A 10,440-nucleotide genomic window follows, 5' to 3' on the forward strand; every position below is an offset into this window, starting at 1 on the left:
TTAACTAAGGTATTAATTTATACATTATTTAATAGTTTATAAAGATGACTATTAAATAATGTATAAAATTAATACCTTAGTTAACATGAACACCATTAGTAAATGATTACCAGACACATTAGTTAACTGTTAATTAAGGGTTAGTTAATCCTTATTAAGCATTAACTAACCCTTAATTAATGTACCCTTATTGTAAAGTGTTACCAGTTTGACAATATTAGTGACTTTCAGAGGTAATCAACAATAATTTCAAAGTCTCACTCTTACAGACATGTTGTTTGAGAAAAACAGAGATACAGAGATAAATCACAGCTGTTGATTTATTCACCATTCGAGCACGAGACAAACAGCTAAGTGTACAGAGGAAAATCTGACACATCTGGCTCAGCTGGTCATAATAATAATAATGTAAGACTGTTTCAACATGCTGAATGAACAAAGCACTTTGCTGTTGTTGGACAAAAACATTTACCTACAAAAAAGTTGGTAAGCTGTAGGTTTTTAAGGAATTAAGAAAATAATGTTTATTTTTCCATTGACACCCATGTGTTTTTGAAATATACAGTGGAATGTTAACAGGTTTAATGGGCCCAAAGGTCATGAAACTCATCCAACACACACACACACACACACACACACACATGACCGTGTCAGCTAGTTACAGGTTTTTGCCTGACAGCAGCGATGCAGTCTCTCTCTCTAAGGATAAACAACAACATTGTCAACCAACACATCTGGATACAGCCCACACCAGTCACTTACAACCTTTTGCCCTGGGGCGGCTTTCAAATCTATTCTCAACATTTCAAAAAGGTTGTTTCTTGTGACACAACGCTGATTTTCTGTAAACTAATCTCACAAAATGAGGCTGGTTTCTGGGTTTGAGCCTCTGAACTCTCACCCACAGTGTGTCATTCAGAGATCCTGGAAATATCTGACATTAAAAAAGCCACAAGATTTGGATCTCTCGTTGTACAGAATGACTTGGCGACCCGTTTCAGTATTTCCACGACCGAAATGTGGGTCCCAGCCCAGTGATTGAAAGACAGTACTCTACTCACACAATGCACAGTAAACCCTTATCTGTCTAGAGAATGTAACAGTCAAAGTGTAGCTCACAAAAAAAATGTGTCAAGTCCTTAATCAATAACACAAGTCCCTAGTTAGTTTACAATCAAACCATGTTGGTTGTTTTCAAGAATATTATCATAAATTAGTTCATTGGAGTGAATTGGAATGAATGGAAGTCTATGAGAATTATTCCAGATTTAGCTTCGACTTCAGCTCGCTATTCTGACCCTCTGACTAAAAGAGCTTTAAAGGTGCTACATGTAGCATTTTAACATCAATAAATCATTACCATGTTCATTTTGAGATATTAGTATAAGTACTATAAACAAACAAAACATCACCAAGAAGTGTCGAGTCGGATTTCACAGGAAATCTGCTGGATTGCTTTACGGCACAAAACAGGAGCAACATCCTCTTTCCGACAAGAAACAACAGGATTTATGGGTAATGTGGTCTTAACTTTGGGAAACATAGAATGCTACATGCAGCAGCTTTAACTGCTTGTTCACACTGTGAGCAGCTGATGTGTCGCTCTATTCTGACAGATTGTGGGCGGGGCCAGTGGCTCCCACTGCGTCTATGTAGCGGTCTGCAGCTAAACAGTTTTTACAGCCACGTAAGAACTTACTGATGAACAGGCAAAACATGTATTTTTGCTGCGCTGGTATTGACTTTCATAACGTTACATTGTTTCGATGAGTTAAGCTAGCAAGTGCTAATTAGGTAGCATTAATCAAAACAAACAGAAAAACTCACATCAGAGCTTACAATCAACCCCAACAATGGATGCAAGCTAGGGCTGCAACTAACGACTATTTTCATTGTCGATTAATCTGTCGATTATTTTCTCGATTAATCAATTAGTTGTTTGGTCTATAAAAAGTCAGAAAATGGTGAAAAATGTGGATCAGTGTTTCCCAAAGCCCAAGATGACGTCCTCAAATGTCTTGTTTTGTCCACAACCCAAAGATATTCAGTTTACTGTCATAGAGGAGGAAAGAAACCAGGAAATATTCACATTTAAGAAGCTGGAATCAGAGAATTTTGACTTATTTTTCTTAAAAAATTACTCAAACCGATTAATTGATTATCAAAATAGTTGGCGATTAATTTAATAGTTGACAACTAATCGATTAATCATTGCAGCTCTAATGCAAGCATTCTCCAAGCATCGTTTTTGAGACGTTTGTGACTTATTCGAAGTTGTAGAGAACCGAGAAGCTTTGAATCAGCTGGAATCAACTTCTCCATTTCGCACTTGCCAGGCAGAACTATTGACTACATGAAACAAAATCACATCAGTAGGGAAACAAGGAAGTGCAGAAATCTGGCTGTTGACGGATGAACGGTTCAGCTCCTCACATCAGTTCCCCGGTCGCTCAGCTCTGCAGGAGACCAACTGACTGGTGTCGAACTTGCTGACTGTGCCGCTTCACAGTGTGAACACACAGCGAGACGCCCCGGCCTAGCAGTAATACGGTCTGAAAGCGACGTCAGACTCATCATCTCTCTCCGCTCCCTCTCCCGCCTCCCCAAAGTCCCCGTAGGCCTCCAGAGGAGAGACGCAGCCCGGTGCACCCTGGGAGTCGTAGTCCAGGAAGAAGGAGTAGTTTCTCGGCCCCTGCGGTCGGTCGGCGGCCGGGCTGCGGGGCGGGTCGCCGAGCGGGGCGGTGAGTAGGGAGAGCTGCAGCTGGTCGATGGTGCTGGCGTGGAAGGGCTGCGATTGGCCGGGGGAGAGGGTGGGGGGCGGGGAGCCGGTCGCCATGGTTTCGCCTCTCGAGGGAGCGGAGGGCGAGTTGATCTGAGAGTCGTCAGTGGAGAGGGAACGCCTCAGCTTGGCCCGCGCGTTCTGGAACCACACCTAGGAGAGAGAGAGTGTGTGTGTGTGTGTGTGTGTGTGAGTGTGTGTGTGTGAGTGTGTGAGAGAGTGTGTGTGGTCATATGAGTATGGGTATATATGCATGTTGATCAAGCAAGTGCATCATGGGTGATAATGTGTGTGTGTGTGTTCGGTTCGTGTGTTTACATGTGTGTATGTTTGTGTTAATGTGAGTGGGTATTTATATGTGCGTATGTTTACATGTGTTAGTGTGTGTGTGTGTGTGTTGAGAGTGAGCAAATGCATCATGGGTGATGAAGTGTGTTTGTGCATGAGTGTGTGTGTGTGTGTATACGTGTGTGTTGAGCGAGTGAGTGCATCACAGATGAGAAAATATTAGAGAGAAAGAAGAACACGAAGATAGTTTGTCAACCAAGGTGGGACAGAAAACATCTTTGTAAATGCTTTGAGTATTTATTACATCAGTCAGTTTTTCAATTCAGATACCAGTTTACGATACTTTTTCTCTCTGGCTCTCTCTCTCGCCCTCTAGTGGTCAGAAAAAATGCTTATTGCAGCTTTAAAGGATAAGGCCGGTGTTTTTTAATGCATTTCTTACCGTCAGCAAATCCTATGAAAATAACAAAATCAGCAATGCGTTTGCTCTACTCCCGTTACTTTCTGACTTCCCACGTACCTTTTTTATCCTTCAACCCGGAAGTCATTGGCTCCAATTATAAGCTAAAAACCTTGAAATCCAGCTCACAAAGACATAGTTTGAATTTTAAAAATCGCTAACTGCTACCATGAAATGTCAGGCTGTTGTAGTTATTACCAAATCAAATTCCAATGGGAACAAATTCTTCATTACGCCGGGGACTATTTTTTTGTGCTACGGAACTACTTTCCTGAGATGGAAAACGTGTTTACAGCCAGCTTATTAAGTTGTTTGAGGAAAAAGTGGTCCGGCCCGGTGCATGGTGATGCTGAAATATGCTGCAGAGCAGCAGCATGGCTCTGTGACGGGTTTTAATCGTTTTTTTAATACAGTGGAGTTCTATGGCTGCTGGGACATGGCTGCATTGGGACCCGGCTACATGGACGAGATTTGTTGGCAAAACAAATTAATCTTTGCTGATTTTGTTATTTTCATAGGATCTGTTGATGGTAAGCAATGCATTATAAAACACCGGCCTTATCCTTTAAATAAAGAGTGGAGGCAGCGGCTCACCTGCAGCACCCTCTTGGGCAGGCCGGTCTTGTGGGCGAGGCAGGTCCAGTCTTTACCGTCGGGGTTGTGCTTCTGGGCGAAATACGACTCCAGCGCTCTGAGCTGCTCGCTGCGGAAACAAGTCCTGATCCGCTTGGTCCGCCGGCGGGACCGCCCGCCCGCCGCCCTGTCGTCCGACCGCGGCTCCGGGCTGCTGACGGACTCCTCCCCTTCTCCTGTATTGGTGGAAAGTACCGAGGAGACGGAGAAGGTCGGGATGAAGCTCGCGTGTTAAAAATGTAACTTCTTCACTGATTTACTGACTATGGAAGCCCATTTCCGCCAGTGTGATGAAAAAAAAGATCCTGTAAGTCATTATGAGAAACTTTCTCAAAATAATGACTTAGTATCTCAAAATAATGAGAAACCTTCTCAAAATAATGAGAAACCTTCTCAGAATAATGAGAAACCTTCTCAAAATAATGACTTTGTATCTCAAAATAATGAGTTAGTATCTCAAAATAATGAGAAACTTTCTCAAAATAATGACTTTGTATCTCAAAATAATGAGTTAGTATCTCAAAATAATGAGAAACTTTCTCAAAATAATGACTTTGTATCTCAAAATAATGAGTTAGTATCTCAAAATAATGAGTTAGTATCTCAAAATAATGAGAAACTTTCTCAAAATAATGACTTGGTATCTCAAAATAATGAGAAACGTTCTCAAAATAATGACTTTGTATCTCAAAATAATGAGAAACGTTCTCAAAATAATGAGAAACTTTCTCAAAATAATGACTTAGTATCTCAAAGATAGTAACTCATTATTTTGAGAAAGTTTCTCATTATAATGACTTACAGGACTGTTTTTTTCATCACACTGGTGGAAATGGGCTTCCATATACTGACAGTTTGGACTTCAGTCTTGATTTCCCACCCACAGCAGAATTTCATTTGGGCAAATCTACAGCATCTCAGTTACTGAGGATGGGGAAAGACAATAGAGAAGACAGGTGTATTTTCCCATAGATATATAAATAAGACACACACACTCACCGTCTTTCAGATCTGGTTTGGGGTGGAGATCATGGGATGGCGGGACACTGCCGTTGTCATGGTAATGTGACTGACAGTAGAGGTTCGGGCCCTGCATGCAGTACAGGTTCCCAGGCATCAACTTGACGTCACACTCCTGCAAACAAACACATTACAAACAGAAAAAATATGGTTGTTATAATAATAATGGCTGCATTTATGTGGCACTTTTGTCCACAAAGTTACCAGGGAACTAGAACGAATGAACGAATGAACAAATGAATGAATAAACAAATAAATACATATAATTATTTAATAATTACATAAACAATAAAAAAAGTCTCAAATTTAGTTTTGATTTTCAGTTTTTCTAGTTTATTTTATTTGCACAGTGATAAAACGTAGAAGCGAAATTTAATAAAAGGTGATAAAAAAAAAAAATCACATCAGAAACCTTGATGAGATTGGCATGTGAGTGTGTGTGTGTGTGTGTGTGTGTGTGTGTGTGAGTGTGTGTGCTTGCAAGTGTGCATGTTCTAAGAGAGAAAGACAGGAAGAGGGGAAGAGGGCTGGTGTTACAGCTGTGAAACTGTGAATTGAAATGAAAGTTGACTTTGAACGTAAACTTTTGAGCTTAAAAAATAAAAAATGTCTGACCTGGCAGGAGAAGCAGTGGGGGTGAAAGGTCAGCTCACCGGACCTCATGACCATAGCGGAGGACGGGATTGGCTGGGAGCAGCGGGCGCACTGACCGACTCCGAACATCCTGACAGGCAGAGAGAGAGAGAGAGACGGGACGAGGTTCAGGACTGGGAACACTGGTTTGGTTTCTTCTACAGCAGCGGGTTTCAAACCAGGAGCCACCGAGGTTTTCGGCTCATTTCACACCTTCAGACAGACAGGAGGAACTAACCGCTGCTCTAGAGGCCTGAACTCTACTCAGGTTCGAAAATTTGATCCCAGTCCAACCCAGAACTCAAAAACTTGTGTCCAAATTGGAATCAAACCTGAGGAGTAGAAACCTTTTAGCCATTTTTAACTTCAAAGAACCCTTAAAAAGTAAAGTTTGGCCACAGTCACTGATGTGGCTGTCACAGGAGTCACAGGAGTCAAATATCAGGAAATTCCTATAATAATTTGGATAGTTAGTTCCAATCAGAACATTATCTCATCATGTCAAGATCATTTTCTAATTATCTTGGGAAAACAAACTGTTATCTTGAGATAAAGACATAAATAACTCGATATTTTGAGAAAACTCACTTCCTCCTTTCTCTCTGCTCCTTCAAGAATCAGTCAAGGAAATCAAGATTCAAGATTCAAGATTCAAGATTAACTTTATTGTCCCACAAAGTGGAAAATTTGGCTTGGGCTTTAACCCATGCTGCAGCCGTAAAAGACAAAACATTCCACATACAAAAAACATACAAAGATGTTAGTAGGGCTGCAACTAACGATTATTTTCATTGTTGATTAATCTGTCGATTATTTTCTCGATTAATCGATTAGTTGTTTGGTCTATAAAATGTCAGAAAATGGTGAAAAATGTGGATCAGTGTTTCCCAAAGCCCAAGATGACGTCCTCAAATGTCTTGTTTTGTCCACAACCCAAAGATATTCAGTTTACTGTCATAGAGGAGTAAAGAAACCAGAAAATATTCACATGTAAGAAGCTGGAATCAGAGAATTTTGACTTGTTTTTCTTAAAAAATTACTCAAACCGATTATCAAAATAGTTGGCGATTAATTTAATAGTTGACAACTAATCGATTAATCAGTTAATCGTTGCAGCTGTAGATGTTAGTAAATAAAAACATACAGCAAGGTCTCTAAAAGCACCTGTAGACAAACAGAAGAAGCAAACACATCAATAAAAAGCAAAGATCTGCACAAATCTCCAGTGGTCCATCTTGGCCTCGTCAATACTTCAATACAATCAACCAACCAATCGATTCTCCAACACCGACCAAAGCCATGGATCAGTCAGAACATTCCCTGACCTGCAGTAGTCCTCCTGGCAGTAGATGTTCCCGTCCCTCCAGTAGAGGGAGGGGTGCGTCTGCAGCTCACAGAGGCACTGGCTGCAGCGGAGGCAGGCGCCGTGCCACAGCCGGCCCGCGGCCAATAGGAAGAAGCGGTCGCACACCTGCTCGCCGCAGCCGGCGCACGTCATTGGCTCCTGGGCGGACAGAGCAGCCGGAGTCTGGGGGCGAAGACAGAGGATGAGATAAGATAAAGATGAGATGGCACTTGGTTGATCCCCGTGGTGAAACTCAGGTGCCACAGCAGCAACACGGGCAGAACGGTGCCAAACAGGAAATCAAGGACAGTAAAGTAATAAAAGAAAATAATAATAAATAAAAAAAATAAATAAAGGGCCTCACCTTGATAGACACAACCGACTCACCGCTGGCCCCGCCCATAAGACACACACAAAAAAGTTGGAAAAAAGTTGCATATCGCAGCTTTAAAGGGTCTATGTGTAATTTCTGGTCCAGTGCTGGCCTCTGTCGTTCAGCGTTGTCATGACAACAACACTCCCTGCCCGAGACCATCGTCAGCATGGTGGGCACAATCAACCTTCTGTCATGTTTTACCCAGTTAGCGCATGTGTGTTTTTTTTGTTCCGACGGAGTCTTGCTGTGATCAGGATCCTGACATCGCCACGATTCTGCTGTAAAGAGTCTTGTTATTACTTCCCCCGGCGCATAAATGGTGGACCCATCCGTTAAGATCGGAGCTGTTTGGAGGATTACATACATGCCGAATTTACCAGAACACCCTACAGGTTAGTAATAAAGTCTCAAATTACATTTTCCGGTGTGTGTTTTTTGCAAAATAAGCGAGGCAAAAACAAACTGCCAGATTTTTTAATGGGACCTTGGTGTGGGAGGAGCGCCTTCAGCCTCGGCCCGCTCCTGTGTTTTTAAATGCAGAAATCTGTTCACTTTGTTTCACTCTCTACCAGAAATATTACACATTTGACCTTTAACCAGACTTTGTTTTTAGGCAAACTTGACCTGGCTTGTTGTGAACGTGCTCACATCCTGTGCGGCGGCGGCGGCGGCGGCGGTACTTTCCTCCTCGCCCGCCGGGCCGGCGTCCAGCTCCGCCCCCTGCACCTCGTCGCCAAGGTGACCGCCGTACAGCAGCTCCTCCAGGGTCTGGTCCACCGGAGACATCATCATTAACTTGAGAAGACCGCAGGAGGAGGATAATTATTTGTCCACTTCACAATCACAGTGACAACAAGAGGAGTAAAAATAGAGACAGTAGATGAGTTTGTCTATTTATATCAACAGGTCGACTCAAGTGTTTAACCAAGTTCAGAGACTCTGTGTCGAATTTCTGAATGTTTTTTGACCTGCTCACCTCTGATCATATACAGGGATGAGACACCTAACTTCTATTTTTTCTCTAGCATTTCAGTTTTTTCGGACAGTTTTCTCCACACCGCATTCATTTCTACAGGCAGATTATGATTTTCTTCATCCCAGGTTATGTATAAATAATGGATTTATAACTAGGGATGGGTAAAGGCCAATATCAGCTTTAAAAAGCAATATTGGTATCGGTCCGATATTACTTTTACTGCCGATATTTCGCTGATTGTGGCATCGGCATTTTTGTGAAAATTAAAATCGGTATCATCTTTTAAGTCTCTCCTTCTTCATTCTTTTTTTACTATTTTTGTATCTTGTTTTTATTATCTTATTTTCCCTTGTATCCCTGTCTTCTTCTCTCATTTTAATACTTTTTACTTCCTTCAGTCGGACTTTTATTCTGATGTTTTATTTTTTGAACTCTTGCTGTTTTTATCTTGTTTTGTAAAGCACTTTGTAACCTTGTTTTGAAAAGTGCTATATGAATAAAATTCTTCTTCTTCTTAATACAACTGTCAAATTAACAACAGAATAAAACGAACATGGTCTTTTGTTTATAGCCCACTTATTTATCTGAAGATAGGCCTGTCTGAAAAGCTTATCCTGCACCAGCATTTGTACCAAGATTCTTACAAAAATGCATATCGTTATCGGCCGATATGGGTGGAAAATCGGCCTCAAAAAGCCATATCAGTGCATCTGTATTTATAACCACAAAATCCTGATGTTTCTCTGTTGTTTCTGCCTTCCTCAGAAGAGGGATAACAACAAAAATGAAACGTTTCTCGCCAATTTACTCTCAGTAAATAAATATAAAATATGTAAAAATGAATGTATATAAAACAGGATGTGAAACAGGAACAAAGGCTAAACACAGGCTGGATATACAGTGACTACTAAAATGTTTCCTCTTCAGAGTTCCCACACACTCGCTCATTTTCAAGGTGTTGTTTGGTAAAATTCAAGGAGTCAAAGTTGTCATGTTTTGGGTTAAGACGGGACACCGGTCAGAATTGTAGAGGCTTCATTTTTTTTTTACAAGAAATCATGGTTAGATCCATCATTTTAAAACTTCAGCCATAATCCACACAAATCTCCCATCGCGGGGTTTTTCCTCGGGATGAGAAGTGTTGATCCAGGGACAGAGAGAGATCAATTTGGGTGCCATATCTTAATTTTAAAAACAGTACTGGATTTTCAAGGCCCTTGGAAACCCCCTGCCTCTTGTAACGTTTGAGGTCCGTGGACAGGCTGGGAAAATGTGAGTTTAGACTAGAGCTAGAAATGAAGCAACGATTATAATCAATATACCTCCATATAACAAAGTGAATAAAAAAAAAATCTGATGTTGGCCTTCAGAATAAAGGCCTTTGATAAATCTGGAAAAACAAAAAAAAATAAAAAGAGGACTACATCGAGTGTATGAAACATTTGATCCACCCTCCTAATTAGCTGCACCCCCTTTTGATCAATCCACTGTTTCCCAAAACTTAAAAATCCTTACTTAACCTGGCTGAAGTGGATTTAAAAATAATGATAATAAGTTCATTTATACACCACCATTCATACATAGAATGCAACTCAAAGTGCTTTACATAGAATAGATACAAAGATAATCCAGCAAAGGAATGACTCTCTATGCGAATGATAACTGCAAGAATAAGGAGTCAGTCTATTTCATGGAAAGAGCAAATGGTCCTGATGTTTCTACCTGGATTTACAGTGGAGTAAATCCAGGTAGAAACAGGGAGTGGGGGTGGAGGGGGAGGGGGGGGGGGGGGGGGGGGGGGGGGGTCACACACCTGATGAGATGCTTGTTGAGAGATTCCTGGTTGGTTTCCCTCGAGCGTGATCTGTTGAATCTTCAAAACGCCGCGTCTCTCAAAACAGAAGATCTCAGCGTCACAGTCCTGTCCTTC

At 41.4% G+C, this 10,440-nt stretch overlaps 1 pseudogene; it reads right to left on the reverse strand.

Annotated features, from left to right (window-relative positions):
* Positions 1-2,536: 2,536 nt before the first annotated feature.
* Positions 2,537-8,323, reverse strand: LOC139662045 (LIM/homeobox protein Awh-like; annotated as a pseudogene).
* Between the last annotated feature and the right edge of the window lie 2,117 nt (positions 8,324-10,440).

This window comes from Centroberyx affinis, unplaced genomic scaffold (genome assembly GCF_046629955.1).
Source record: "Centroberyx affinis isolate AG114_WGS23_722 - 3 ecotype Tasmania unplaced genomic scaffold, CSIRO-AGI_Caff_v1 ptg003700l_1, whole genome shotgun sequence".
Classification (NCBI taxonomy): Eukaryota; Metazoa; Chordata; class Actinopteri; order Beryciformes; family Berycidae; genus Centroberyx; species Centroberyx affinis.